General features: G+C 40.1%; 1 protein-coding gene across 2 annotated transcripts in view; it reads left to right on the top strand.

Annotated features, from left to right (window-relative positions):
* Positions 1–13,797, top strand: part of STEAP1B (STEAP family member 1B) — an 80,622-nt gene extending 66,825 nt beyond the window's left edge. Inside the window, exon 6 of one of the 2 annotated variants that reach the window (XR_010158356.1) lies at positions 13,405–13,791. The gene's annotated coding sequence lies outside the window, so the exon portion shown is untranslated. Of the gene's footprint in view, positions 1–13,404 lie in introns of both variants that reach the window. The other variant, XM_063814115.1, reaches the window with a different exon arrangement.
* Positions 13,798–14,049: the final 252 nt, after the last annotated feature.

Below are 14,049 nucleotides of genomic sequence, written 5' to 3'. Positions count from 1 at the left end.
GTGGCTGTTACAGAAGTCTGGTCAAATTACCAGGTTCTCTGTCTTTTGGGGTGCAATGAATGGGAGCTTGCGAAGTTTGCTTTTTGATTTTGGGTTTTGTTTTGGTTTTTTTTGGTGAAATAACTCATTTAGGTTCTGTTAGATTCTGGGATTCTCTTTCTTCTCATTCTTTCCCCTGTGTTTTTCTATTTTTCATTTTCCAGTTGATTACTGAAATGTCCTATGAGCAGTCAGGCGGCATTTGCTGGCAGGAACAGCAGAGCTGAAGGGCTGAGTATTTTTCTACCTGAGGTTGAGCTCATGAAGCAACTGGCAGTTCTTTGCTGTCAGGGAGTTATGAGAGCATTTCTCTAACAAGAGACAAGGCTGCTATTGTACATGTGTGTGCTTTAATATTGCTCACCTATGTAATCCATAGTGGATCATGTACACATTTGCTGTTTTTTTGGCTACCTAGTGTCCGTTCTTCTTTCTTCTGGGTAGTAATTTCTCAATTTTCATTCAGGTATTGTACTAGTCAAGGTTTAGGAAGGAAACAGACGGCAAATCACATAGTTTAATGAAGGGGCTCATTACAGAGATATGGGTAGAATGAAGACTATCCATTTGTTCAGGCTGCTATCACAAAATACCATAAACTGGGTAGCCTGTAAACAATGGAATTTATTTTTCCTTAGAGACAGAGTCTTACTCTGTTGCCCAGGCTGGAGTCAGTGGTATGATCTCAGCTGGCTGCAACCTCTGCCTCCAGGGCTGAAGCGATCCTCCCACCTTAGCCTCGCAAGTAGCTGGGACTACAAGTGTTTGCCACCACAGCTGGCTAACCTTTTATTTATTTATTTATTTATTTATTTATTTATTTATTTATTAGGTATAGGGTCTCTCTGTTGCCAAGGCTGGTCTCAAACTCATGGCCTCAAACGATCTTCCCACCTCAGCCTCCCAAAGCACTGGGATTAGAAGCATGAGCCATCACATCCAGCCCAGAAATTTATTTCTCACAGTTCTAGAGGCTTGGAAGTTCAAAATCAAGGCACAAGCAGATTTGGTGTCTGGCGAGGATCTACTTCTCATAGACAGCCATCTTTTCACTCTAACCTTACATGGCAGAAGGGGTGGGGGTCTCTCTAGAGTCTCTTTTATAAGGACACCAATCCCACTGATGAAGGTTCTACCCATGATCTAATCATCTCCCAAAGGCTCCCTCTCCTAATACCATCGCCTTGGAGGTGAAGATTTCAATATATGAATTTTGGAGAGACACAAACATTCAGACCATAGCAAGGACCAGCAAGGAATGCTGGAGCAGCTAGGGACTGGCAAGAGGAGGGAGCTGTTACCACCTCTGGGCCAGATGGGGTAAGGGAGGGAATAATGTTACCAGAGCCTGGCAAGAGCTGGAGCTGGAAGGGTGGCCCAAGTGGAGTTGCCCTTCTAGAGGAACACAGCCACTGTCAGAACCACAGCAAGGCAAGGAGCCAGCTGGAGAAATAGTTGTCCTGATCCAGTTTTCTCTCCACCCTCTGATCTTCTGTTGGTGTTCCCAAGATCAAATTCAGCTAGAAGTCAGAAATCAAAAAGCTGGAGTGATGCATTCTGAAGAGTTAGCTTCTTAGGGCAGAGAGTGGAGCAAAGGTGAAGGTCAAACAGAGCACAGGTATCATGCCTCTTCTACCAGCCTACATGCTCTGGGAGGAGACCTCACTCCATAAGCATAGTCCTAGGTTCTGATTAGCTGATCTTCAATCAACATACTTCATCGCCAGGCCACAGCGCTTGGTTTAGAACACACAACCCAATTCAGACCAATGAATCAAGAGAAACTCTTTCCAGAGACTTTTGGAAAAAAAGATGTTTCACTTCTGAGAGAGCTATTGGGAGAGAGATTTTTTTTTCCCACTTCCTACTGGACATAATTGAGGAAACAAGCAGTCCCTAAAGCTGCTTCCAGCCATTTTGCAAACATGAAGAGAGTCAGCCTTAGGGTGAAGCAGGCACCATAGAAGAGAAGAGGAGGAGAAGCTGTATCTTTGGTGTTGTCATTGGGTCACCAAAGCTTCCTCTATCACTGTAGTTTTTCGTTACTGCGCCAATACTGTCTTTGTATTATGTAGGTCAATTTGAGTTCGAGTTTCTGTTACTTGTAGCCAAAAACATCTTAAAGCCACTAGGATTGAGCCTGGAACCAGGAAACATTTTCCCATTCATTGCACCCCAAAAGACAGAGAACCATAGGATGAGACCAGCTATCGTTTGATAGGAATAATTGCAATGTCAGTGACAGGGAGACTAAAGCAGGGTCAAGTCCAAAATGCCTGATGGGAGAGAGATGCTGAGAATCATAGAGTCAAGGGTTCCATGTCTGTTGTAGACCAGATTGGGAAAAATGCAGGTCATGAGCAAATGAGGAAGACCCAAGTCATGGTGAGAAATGTGTCTGTCTGACGGGCTTAGAAGGCCTGAGGCAGGTTGGACAGTCAGTTTTGAATGAGGTAATCACATTCTTTAAGCAGCAGGAACAGCTTTCTTCACGTTCCTTGAGAAAAACGTGGCTGTTGAGGTAAAACCATGGGGCTGTGTTCTCAGCATTAGCCATCATGACTCTAACGAAAACAAGCCTTTGGACTCAGCCCACGGTTCCAGTCAGAACCAAGCCAGCTGCAGGGTGGAGCGAAAAAGATGTACTCACTTTGCTGCAAGCATCTGAATAATGTTGAAACCTGGGAGTCCAACAGTCCAAGGTCCAATGATACAAGATATTCTTTGACAACTTCTTTCTTTCTTAGGGATTTTAATAATTCCTTGCCTCAATCGTAAGATTAAAGATGCACTTGTGGTAGTCCTGGTGGTAACAAGGAGGAGAATAGTAGTTCTATTAGTTCCATTCATTGAGCACTTCATATATGTCTGGTACAATCCAAGCAGTTTATGTGCCCTAATTAATTTCATCTTTACAAAATCCTGTGAGAACATTATTATTTTCCAATAGGCAGGTGAGAGCAGTGAGAAGTCACACAGGTTGAATTTCAAGCAATAGGAAGGGTTTTAGTTATTTGGTCAACCCACTGTATTTTTAAAACTTTCAAATACAATATTCACAAAAAAGAACATAAACATATATGTCTGTATTATAAAGAATGCATGCCCACATATCCACAACCAGTTTAAGAAGTGCTACACACCTGGCACTTTTGAAGATGCTAGTAGGTCAGTTCCCCAATCTAGTCCCTCATGCCCTCTGCCCTCAAGGGTAAATCCTCAAGGTAATTATCTCCATTACTTCAAGGTAAATCTTTGGCTGAATTTTATTTTTATCATTTTTTTTTGTAAGGTTTTACTACAGATATAGATGCCCAACCTGTGTCAGGCCTGTTAAGCCCATTGGACACACTACTTATAATCTTAAACAATATGACCATTTAGATTTATAAGTTTTTGAAGTTTATACAGTCTTTTCCCCCATCCATGGTTTGTTTTCAGCAGTTTCAGTGACTGGCAGTAAACTGTGGTCTAAAAATATTAAATAGAAATTTAAAAAAATAAACAATTCGTAAGTTTTTAATTGTGCACTGTTCTGAGCAGCGTGATGAAATCTTGTGTGGGCCTACTCTGTCTGGCTCAGGATGTAAATCATCCTTTGTACGGCATATCCACACTGTATACATCACCTGGCCATGAGTCACTTGGTAGTCCTCTTGGTGATCAGGTCAAAAAGCTATAGTATATATAGGGTTTAGTAATACCCACTCTTCAGACATATACTGGGGGGAACCTATTACCTGTGGATAACAGAAGTTTACTGTAAATTGTATCATTCTCTATGTATTCTTCTGAAAAAAATGCAACATGATGTGAGGTTCATTCATGTTGATACAAGTAGCTCTAGTTTATTCATTTTTCACTGAAATGTGATCTCCTTTGATGAGTGTACCACACTTTATTTTTGTTGTTGTAGTTGTTGGACATTTGGATAGAGTTCTTGCTCTTACAAACTTTGTCTCTATGTATACTCCTGTATTTGTCCTTTAGTGCCCTCAGGAAAGAGTTTCTCCAGGGTATAAACCTATGAGTGGAGGGCCAGGGTTGTAGGGTATATGCACCTTCAGTGCCCTGGATAATGATGAGTTGTTTACCAAAGTGATTGTGTCCATTTATATTCCCACAAGAAGTGTATAAGGTTTTTTGTTATACCACAGTCTTGCTTACCCTTCATACTGTCAGATCAAAAAAGTTTTGGGGTCAATTCAGTAGGTTCAAACTGATATTTCCCTGATTTGTTAATGAGCTTGAACATCTTACATATGTTCACCATTTAAGATTTCTTTGTGGTGAAAGGCCTATTTATACCTTTAATTGAGGTAAATTACATTAAAAGATTTTCTAGCATTAAACTCACCTTAGTCATATGTATTTTATTTTATTTTATTTATTTTACATATATATTTTTTGAGACGGATTCTCGCTCTGTCTCCAGGCTGGAGTGCAGTGGCTCACTGCAACCTCCCCCTCCCGAGTTTAAGTGATTCTCCTGCCTCAGCCTCCCAAGTAGCTGGGACTATAGGTGCGTGCTTTATTTTTTAAATATTGGTAGATTTCATTTGCTAATATTATATTTAGAATTGTTGCATTTGTGTTCATGAATGAAATTATTATATAATTTTTCTTGTCTCCATTTGGTACATTAGGTTTATGACGTTAGTTGGACCGTTCCATCTTTCCTCCTTTCTCTTTCTCTCCCTCATCTTCCTCTCCCTCTTCTTGTCCTTTTTCTTCTCTTAAGAGCTTGTATGATGCCTGAATGTTTGTAAGAGCTTACTGATGCTTTCTTTGTGAGAAGACAAAATCTACAACCATTGATCGAATTCATTTTAAGGTCATGAGAACAGTCAAGTTTTCTGTCCTCAAATCAGTTTTGGAAAGTTACACTTTTGGGGAACTTGTCTATTTTATCAAAGCGTATTGGCATAACATTCGTAATTGATAATGGTTTGTGCTCCCTAGACACTCTCTCAGCACCCCCAGGACAGAAGCACCCATTCCTTCTGATTCCGGGAGTACTGGTGGCTGACAGCTCTCTCAGGATTGCCCTTGGCTGCCGTGCTAAGTTCAGGCTCACTTCTCAGGGCAGATTCCATCCAATGTCTGGCCAGTGCATGAGTTTAAAGACTCAGTTCTTGCCTCAATTCTGGACAATTCTGTCAGGCCAGCCCATCCCTACAGAAGCTCCTTGTAGGACTGGCTGAGATCAGTGTTGCCACTGTTCCCCAGTTCAGCTTACAAACCTGAAAGTGTCAGAATTTGCCTCCCTTAGAGCCAGATTTGCAGTAACATACATGGCTTTCTTTCAAATCATTTGTTGTGTTCTTTGATTTCTACTGTTTCTCTACTCGTACCTTTCCTCATTACCTTGGCAGTCTTGCTGGAGGTTTGCTAATTTTACCAGTTTCTTTTCAAAGATTGAACATCAGTTGGATCGAGCCTCTCAAAGGTACATTTATTACTCGCTTCATTCCTTTTGTAAACATTTCCTGCCTTCTTCTTGCTTACATTAATTTCCATATCTACCTCTAATCTCTTAGGTTGGATGTTTAGTTCATCTGTTTTTCAGTCTTTCTTCTATGCTAACATGAGCCTTTTAAGGCTTTAGATTTTCTTTTAATAATTGTATCTCCACCTGTACCTCCATGATGCTGTCAAAGTGAATATGTCCACGCCTAAACTAGGGACCTCCACCAATTCATCTACCTATTCTTTTCCACCCTTCCCCATCTCAGAGAAACCAGCTGTATTGCAGTTAGCCAGGCCATGATCCTGAAGTCACCTTTGATCCTCTCCTTCTCTTGAAACCCACTTCCAATCAGTCAGGATATCCTTTTGGCCCTTCCAGTTAGGCCAGGTTGTCATCTCCATGACATCAAGTTGTGTCAGTCATAAATCATTGCCTCTTGCTTGGCCTGTTGTCCATAACTGCTGTTCTGTTTCCTCTCCTGCTCCCCTGCAGTCGTTTTTCCACACAGCACTCAGAGTGAGCCTTCTACACGTTAACTCATCCTGCAAGGTCTTTTCGTCTCTTTAGAATAAATTCCAGGTCACTGCATGGCCCACTGGGTCCTCTGTGGCCTGGGCCTCTGCTGTCTCTGTGACCCTCTCTTCTCCCTCTTCTTTGGTTCACTCTGCTCCAGCTGCCTCTCTATTCCTCAGGCAGGCCTGGTGCAGGGGTTTTTGTACTTGACGTCCCGTCAATACCTGCATGGATCACTTTCTCACTTCCTTCAAGTCTTACTCAGATGTTACATTATTATCCAGCAGTCCTTCCTTCACCAAACTGTGTAAAATTTTACACCTGCCCAGCCAGTCACTTATTAATAGGCTTACCCTTATTAATGTTTCTTCTTAGCATGCATCATTGCCTGACGTATCCTTTTTGTTTGCTTCTTGTCTGTCTTCCGCTGTTGGAATATAAGCTCTTTCAAGGCAGGGCTTACTTGCTGTGTTCACTGCTCTATGTCCAATGTCTAGCTCACAGACAGGCACTAATAGGTGTTCAGTAAATACTTGATGAATGAATGCATGTGTATTGGCTTGAAGTTCCTAATTCTCCAGGGGACTACTTCCCCCTCTACCCAAAGCCACTGCCCTATGTGACAGTTTTGTTCTCGTTTTTGCTGTTATTTACCTTTTCCCTGAAGCTGTAGGTAGTTTTTTTGAAGATCTAACTTAACTTATGAAGTTGGGGTGGAGAAAGGGAGTGTCTGCCTTTTGATTTTCTACCCTCAAGGGCCCAAGGCCTCATCTTTTGTCTTCCTGCTGAGTGAATACACTCAAGTGTTCCCAGGGCTACCTTGCCTTTAACATTTAAAAAAAATAATGAATTCATGCTTTTACTTCATTTTTTTTTTGTCCTTTGAGGATTTACTTTACTTTCTTGTGATATTAACTATACATTTCAATCAATTATTGCTTTGTTTTATATTTTGGGGAAGAATTTCAGATGATCTGGTTTGCCAAATTACTGAATATTAAACTATTCAAACTTTCCATTTTTTATGCAGTGCCCAGGAGACAAAAGGATTGACTTAACCAAAGTTTTACTGTAAATGAAATTGCTAAGACCAGACCCTAGGATTTCTCACCTCCAGGGCAGTATTTAATGGCCACATTGGGCTGGTGGCTGCCCCACTTCCTTTAGAGAGTCTAGTGGTACAGATGTTCCTAGTCTAATAAGTATCTCTGGGCAGAAAGGACAAAAAAGAAGAAAAACAACTGTAGCAACATAACAGTCTCCAGGGTTCCAAGGAAACTTTTGTAGCCACTAAGGGCTGTAATAGCCATTTGTAAATATGTAATGGGAAGTAGTTCTGGGAATTGTAGCTGATTTCAGCAGGATAGCGTTTGTCAGAATCTGCCCCTTTGCTATTTTTCTAGAAGTCAAATCCGAAAGGCCTATTTTCTTAAGGATTTCTGCTGGGTCTAAGGCAGGAGGCCATTTCCCTCCAATTCCTGCAGTTCATTTAGGCTGCACCTTGGGTGGTTGTCAGTTGGAATATAAACATTGGTACCTTGATAATTATAGAAGATTTTTTAAAAGTTATTATTGGCTTTGGTGAGATAGTGTAACAGGAAACAGTCTGTACTTTAAGCAAAATGGCTGCCAGTTACAGTGTTCAGAGCACTATGCAAATCAGTTGAAAACTCAGAAGTTCAGTCAGTCAATCGGTTTTGCTTCATATGATGCCAACTGACTGTTTTTTTAATGAACCTTATTTGTCTCATTGCGTTGACTGACTTTGGGCCTGAATTGACTTAATTGCAGGGTTGCTTTTGATATATGGTAGCAATTGCTCTGTTGGGCTATGATCAAATGCAACAAATATAGGCCATGGATAATACTGGACGGCCCCAGTTGGTGGATGGCTTGCTAACTTTGTCTTGCAAAATAACTTACTGCTGCCAATCTAGCAGTTAGTTGTTTTAAAAAGTATATGAACAATACAGAGTACAGCATTCTGTTCCGTGTGTTAAATTTTAATGTATCATACCAAATCATTGTGACACTTCACCCAGGGCAGATTTTTGATAGATAAGGTTATGATGACCTTAGAGACATAGGCAATGAGCTATTCTGGAATACCCACCTTTGGTCTTTTGCTTTGAAGAGTTCCATTTTAAAAAGAGCATTAAATTATGTGTTATGACTGTAAAAATATTATTATAATGAATATTTGAAAATCTCACCTACCCAGAGGTGGTGACAGTTAATACTTTAGTCTAGTTCCTTCCAGCATTTTTTCTACATATTTTTTATTAATTGAAATGATCCTGTATCGTAATGTGATTTTTTTTTTTTTCACTTAACAATTTGTACTCTGGTGATTTTTTTTCTTTACCGAATATGATAACTCAAGTATTTTCCCATATTATTATCAACTCTTCACAGACATTTTTAATGGTATTCTTTGGTATGAATGTTGAAGAGTTTACTTAAACGTTCTCTGATAATGAGACATGTAGTTCCCTATTATTTATTATTATAAATACTCCTCAATTGAACGTCTCTGTACACTGTTTTTTCCACATCCTAAATTATTTTCTTAAGCTGGTGGAATTATTTAGCCAAAGGTGGTAGATATTTTTCAGGTATCTGGGACAAATGGCCAAATTTTATTTCTAAAATGATGTGCTCCTTTATATTTAATCCAACAGCATACAAGGAGATTTGTCCCACCATGCCCAGATGAGTATGAAACAATGTTCTTAAAATATATTTCCTATTTTAATTGGTGACAATTATAGCTCTTTAAATTTACATTTTCTGATTATTCTTAGGGTTGAATATATTTTCATTTGTTTATTCATCATTTTTCAAAGGGGTGGTGAGCTAGTTTGTTCATGCCCTTTGTTATTTACATATTGAGATCTTACTATGTTTTTATTATAGATTTCTATGAAGTCTTTACAAACTAAGTAAATTAACTTTTTGCCTTATGTATGGCAAGTGTTATTGTCAATTTATTCTTTGTGTTTTATTTTATTTTGTGTTACAATGTGTAAAATCTCTATCTATCATCCCTTTGTTATTTTTCACATTAAATGTAAGTTTGGGAACCAGAGATCGATAGAAGGTAGTCAAGGTATTAGTACTTATTTTTAACAGTGTTATTTAGGTATAACTTGCATACCATAAATTCACTTATTTTATTATTTTTCATTTTTTAAAGATAGGGTCTCACTCTGTTGCCCAGGCTGGAGTGCAGTTGCATGATCACGGCTCAGTGCAGCCTTGACCTCCTGGGCTCAAGTGATCTTCCCACCTCAGTCTCCTATTTAGCTGGGACTACAGGTGTGTGCCACCACACCCAGCTAATTTTTGTATTTTTTGTACAGACAGGGTCTCCCTATGTTTCCCAGGCTGGTCTTGAACTCCTGGACTCAAGCGATTTGCCCGCCTTGGCCTCCCAAAGTGCTGGGATTACAAGTGCGAAACACTGTGCCTGGCCTATTTTAAATATACAATTCAATGATTTTTAACAAACTTGCACAGTTGTGTAAACTCCACCACAATCTAACTTTAAAACATTTTTATCACCCCCTTCCAAAAAAACCTCATGCCCAACTGAGTAACTACTCTGCATTCCTAACCCCAGCCCTAGGCAAACGTCAACTTTCTGTCTCTATGGATTTCCCTATTCCTGGACATTTCATATAAATGGAATCACACAATATAGGGTCTTTTTTGACTGAGTCCTTTTACTTAGTACAATGTTTTTAAGGTTTAGACATGTTGCAGCATGTATCAGTATGCCATTTCTTTTTATTGCTGAATAATTGTCCACTGACGGATGTGCCATGTTTACTCACTCATCCATTGATGGGCATTTGGGTTGTTTGCACCTTTTGATATTATGAATAAGACTACTATGAACATTCATGTGCAAGATTTTGAGTGGACATATATTTTTATTTCTCTTAAGTAGATACCTAGGAGTGGAATTGCTGGGACATATGGTAAATTTATGCTTAACATTTTAAGAAACAGCCAATTATCTTCCAAAGTGGCTGCCCCATTTTACACTCATCAGCAATATTCCAGTTTCTCTATATCCTTGCCAGCACTTGTCATTGTCATTGTAATTTTTCACACTGAGCTCCTTCACTTGTCTCTGTTTTGTTTTGTTCTATAATGTAAGGCAAGGATTTAAAATAATTTCCCCTTATCCCATTTGTTTGTGATGTCTTTTTATTGTATCAAATTCATATTTAAATGAAGTTTTTTATGATCTCTTTTCTCCAAATATCTCCATTCACACCCTTCACCGTAAGGCTTTGTCTTTTTTCTTCTCATCTGAACAAAAATAAGCATTTCCTAGAGATTTTGTCATATGAAATGCTAGGATAAACTAATGTGACTGATTTAAACTGTCAGTGACTGCTTCAAATCTTTTTGAAATAGTGGAATAAAAATCCCCTTTAAAAAATTACACAAATATTTAGGAGGCCGAGGCAGGTGGATCACCTGAGGTCAGGAGTTCGAGACCAACCTGGCCAACATGGTGAAACCCTGTCTTTACTAAAAATACAAAAAATTAGCCGAGCCTAGGGGTGGGTGCCTGTAATCCCGGCTACTCGGGAGGCTGAGGCAGGAGAATCACTTGAACCTAGGAGGCGGAAGTTGCAATGAGCCAAGATTGTGCCATTGCACTCCAGCCTCGGCAATAAGAGTGAAACTCTATCTCAAAAAAAAAAAAAAATTACACAAATAAGTAAGTTTATCTTCCAAGGACTCACCTTGCATATTCCAGTGACGTTGTTGCTCAAGCTATTTGGGGAACTATTCTTTTAGAATTGCCCTGCAGAGCTCGTAGCATGTTATTTTGGCTCTCCTTTGTGGTTACAATGTTTGTAGCAGGTGGATTTTACTTTTAGAAAGAGCACAAAGTCATGGGCAACTAAGCATACTCAGTAAGGTGGCTGATTGAATAGAACCAGAAATATGGACTCCACAGTAACAGCCACACACACATGCACAGGCCCAGGCACATACATGTGCACACATGCACACACACTAGGTTGCTTTTTCTGCACATTTCCTAGATTAAACCAGAAAACAACTCTAAAATTAGAGCTATCAATATTTTTAAGTGGTAACACAGTTGAATAAGAGAATAATCTTCAATGGTAACATCATTAAAGATAAAAACATTCAAATGAGAAATACAAGTTCTACCATATTTGTTGAAAAGTGCATCCAGCTATTTGATAGTGACGTTTAATTTCAAAGTTAATTGTGATAATTCTAAATTCAAAGTTTTATCCATACTGCAGATTTTCCCATGGGAGGTTCTAGTAACAAAGTGGGGTATACATTGAAAGAAGAGGTCCTCACCTCGGTTTTAAGCTCCTTACTGAGTACCTAATGAGTTTCTGGTCTCATTGGCACCATGTGTTAAACTGAATGAATAGCAAGGGTGTCTATGGTGGGTAGCCGCCTTCTGAATGCTAATGATTCATGTTTCTTAAAAAAAGTTTAGAAAAGTCTTTTTACTTTTGATTTGCTGGGCTTCCCCTCGTTATATGTGTATTCAAAAGGGGTGTTGGATTGACAACACCAAAGCTCTGCTTGAGGCCAAAAAGTAAATATACAGAACTGAGCTAGAACATCCATGGAACTGCTTAGCTCTGCCTGCAGGCAACAGGGAGAAACCCCAAAGGGCCTAACTCTACTGCCTTGCAGACAGTATAGATGAAGCAGCTTCCACTGTGAACTCCTTGACGTGCTATGTGGCTTCTGACACCTCCCCACGCCTCAGTTTCCTCAACTGCCAAATGGGCACAGAAGGACAAATATTTGTCTCACAAGACATAGCAAAGTTGAAACAGAATGGTGCTCAGCACAATGTGTGGCACATATTAAGCATTCAAATAATGATGACATTGCCATCATCATCATCACCCATCATTATCATTGCCTTTATAGCCCTTTCAGCACCCGCCACAGTGCCTATTTCATAAAAGCACAATAAATGTTCTCTCATATTACTGTCATCCTTGTATCCTTTTCATCACTTAGCACAGAGCTTGGCATGCAGCCAGTGTTCAATAGATGAATATGAAGCAAGGGCAAGAATCCACTTTTAACAATGTGCGTGCCAGACATAACTGATATTGGATATTCAGAAAAGTGACATTTAACATTATTTTTCTAATTAATTTAAACCTTCCTATTCTTCTAGTATGTTCTCTAAGAGAGAGGCAGTAGAGTGTGGTTACAAGTACAGATGTGAGAGCCAGACTACCCGGGTGCAAATCCTGGTTCTGCTTCTTGTTTGCTATGGGGTCTGGGATAATTTCCCTATTCTCTCTGTGCCTCAGTTTCTTCATCTGTAAGATAATAGTGCCTTCTTCACAGGGTTGTTTGAAGGATTAGAGAGTTTATACATGTAAGTGATTAGAATATGCCAGGCAAATACCAAGTGCCATGTAAGTATGTGCCCAGGAAGAGAAGAACTTTAAAAAGGGTTGAGGCAGAGCCCTCCTTCTCAGAGAAGCTCTCAAGTCCTCAAGCATCCAGGTATGCCCACAAGCCATGCAAGAGCATGAAGGAAAAATCAATCTTATGTGAAGAACTGAGAGCAGAAGCCATGATATGCTGGGAAAGGTTTAATAACCAGCTCTCTGGAAGAACAAAGCCGGATTTGTAGCTTCACCAATTGCTGTGGTGTAATTACTCCTGCCATGGCTGACTTCAAGCCACCCCTGTGACTTCCCTGAATGTGAAGCTGAGAAAAGATGCATATGATTGGTTCTTACAGGTTGATATGAGCAGGCTGTGGGATACTATTGGGTGGAAACTTCAACAATCCAAGGGAGAACACCATGGATTGAGGATATGGGCTGAGTGCTTTATCATCCCCCAGGCTGGAGGACACCATCTGGTTCTAGGGACAAGATAGTAGGCCAGAGGGAGATGCCACTTTTACACACTTTCTTTTACTGTGCCTACTGTTTAAAAGATCCTTTTGTTACCCAATTCACAAGTTCAGCCAGTGAGTCACCATCATTGATCAGTCAATCCTTGCCCCTGAGCTTGCCAGTCAACAGAACAATTATGAAGACAATTTAAGTTTGTTGTGTTTGAGAGAGAGATAGTAATGGGGTGGGACTCTCATTGCCCCACAATGTAGTCTTCTTTAGATATCTCAGGGAGAAAGACCACACCAGAATTCTAGGCCCGAGGAAAGACCACGCCAGAATTCTAGGCCTAGCTTTGCCCTGACTCCCTGGTGACTTTAGAAAAGCATGTATACTTGCAATTTCTCATGTTTTCCATAATAAAATGGATGCAAATTAATATAGTGATAGTCACTACTTCTATACATCAACTCTTTCCTGCTGTCTGCCTTCCAGGTACATGGTAGGATCAACTTCCTGACCTTGTGACAGATCCTGCCAGTAACATGAGAGGAAATGAGAACGAGGCTTTGGAGCACAGCATTGGATTGCTCATGCAGAACACCACCCAGTGCCCTTTCCCTCTGCCACAATGAACAGCCGTGCTGCAGGTGACGGCTGCTCTGTCAACATGGATCCGGCAGGGCAGATGAGTGGATCCCCCAGCGGACTCATGAGAGAGCAAACAAAAAGTCCATATGTGTTGTGCTAATCCACTGAGATTGTGTTGGTTGTTACGGAGCCTAACCTAGCCTATCCCGACACAAGGATCAGACATGATAATCAAATGTGTTTATAAAGTGTTGGATGGAAATATTCTGACAACATTAAAAGACTCTACCCAAGGAAGGAATTCGCATCTCTTAATTATCAAGTAGATGCAACAATTTGAGAGAACTCATTCTTTGAAAGTTACTTGCAATTTTATTTCTTTGAAATGGAAACTGAACTCTGAGGAACGCATCTGATAGCAAGATTTCACAGTGGGTCACATTTGCTTTTCACTTTCCTGGCACGATGCTGGAGAGCAGCCAGGTACAAGCCCTTGGGGTTGTTTCCAGAAGTGTTAGGAGGGGAGATATTTTTCATTCCTGTTTAGAA

Source organism: Pan troglodytes, chromosome 6 (assembly GCF_028858775.2).
Source record: "Pan troglodytes isolate AG18354 chromosome 6, NHGRI_mPanTro3-v2.0_pri, whole genome shotgun sequence".
Classification (NCBI taxonomy): Eukaryota; Metazoa; Chordata; class Mammalia; order Primates; family Hominidae; genus Pan; species Pan troglodytes.
The sequence above is the reverse complement of the archived record's forward strand: the minus strand, read 5'-3'. Positions and strand labels throughout refer to the sequence as shown.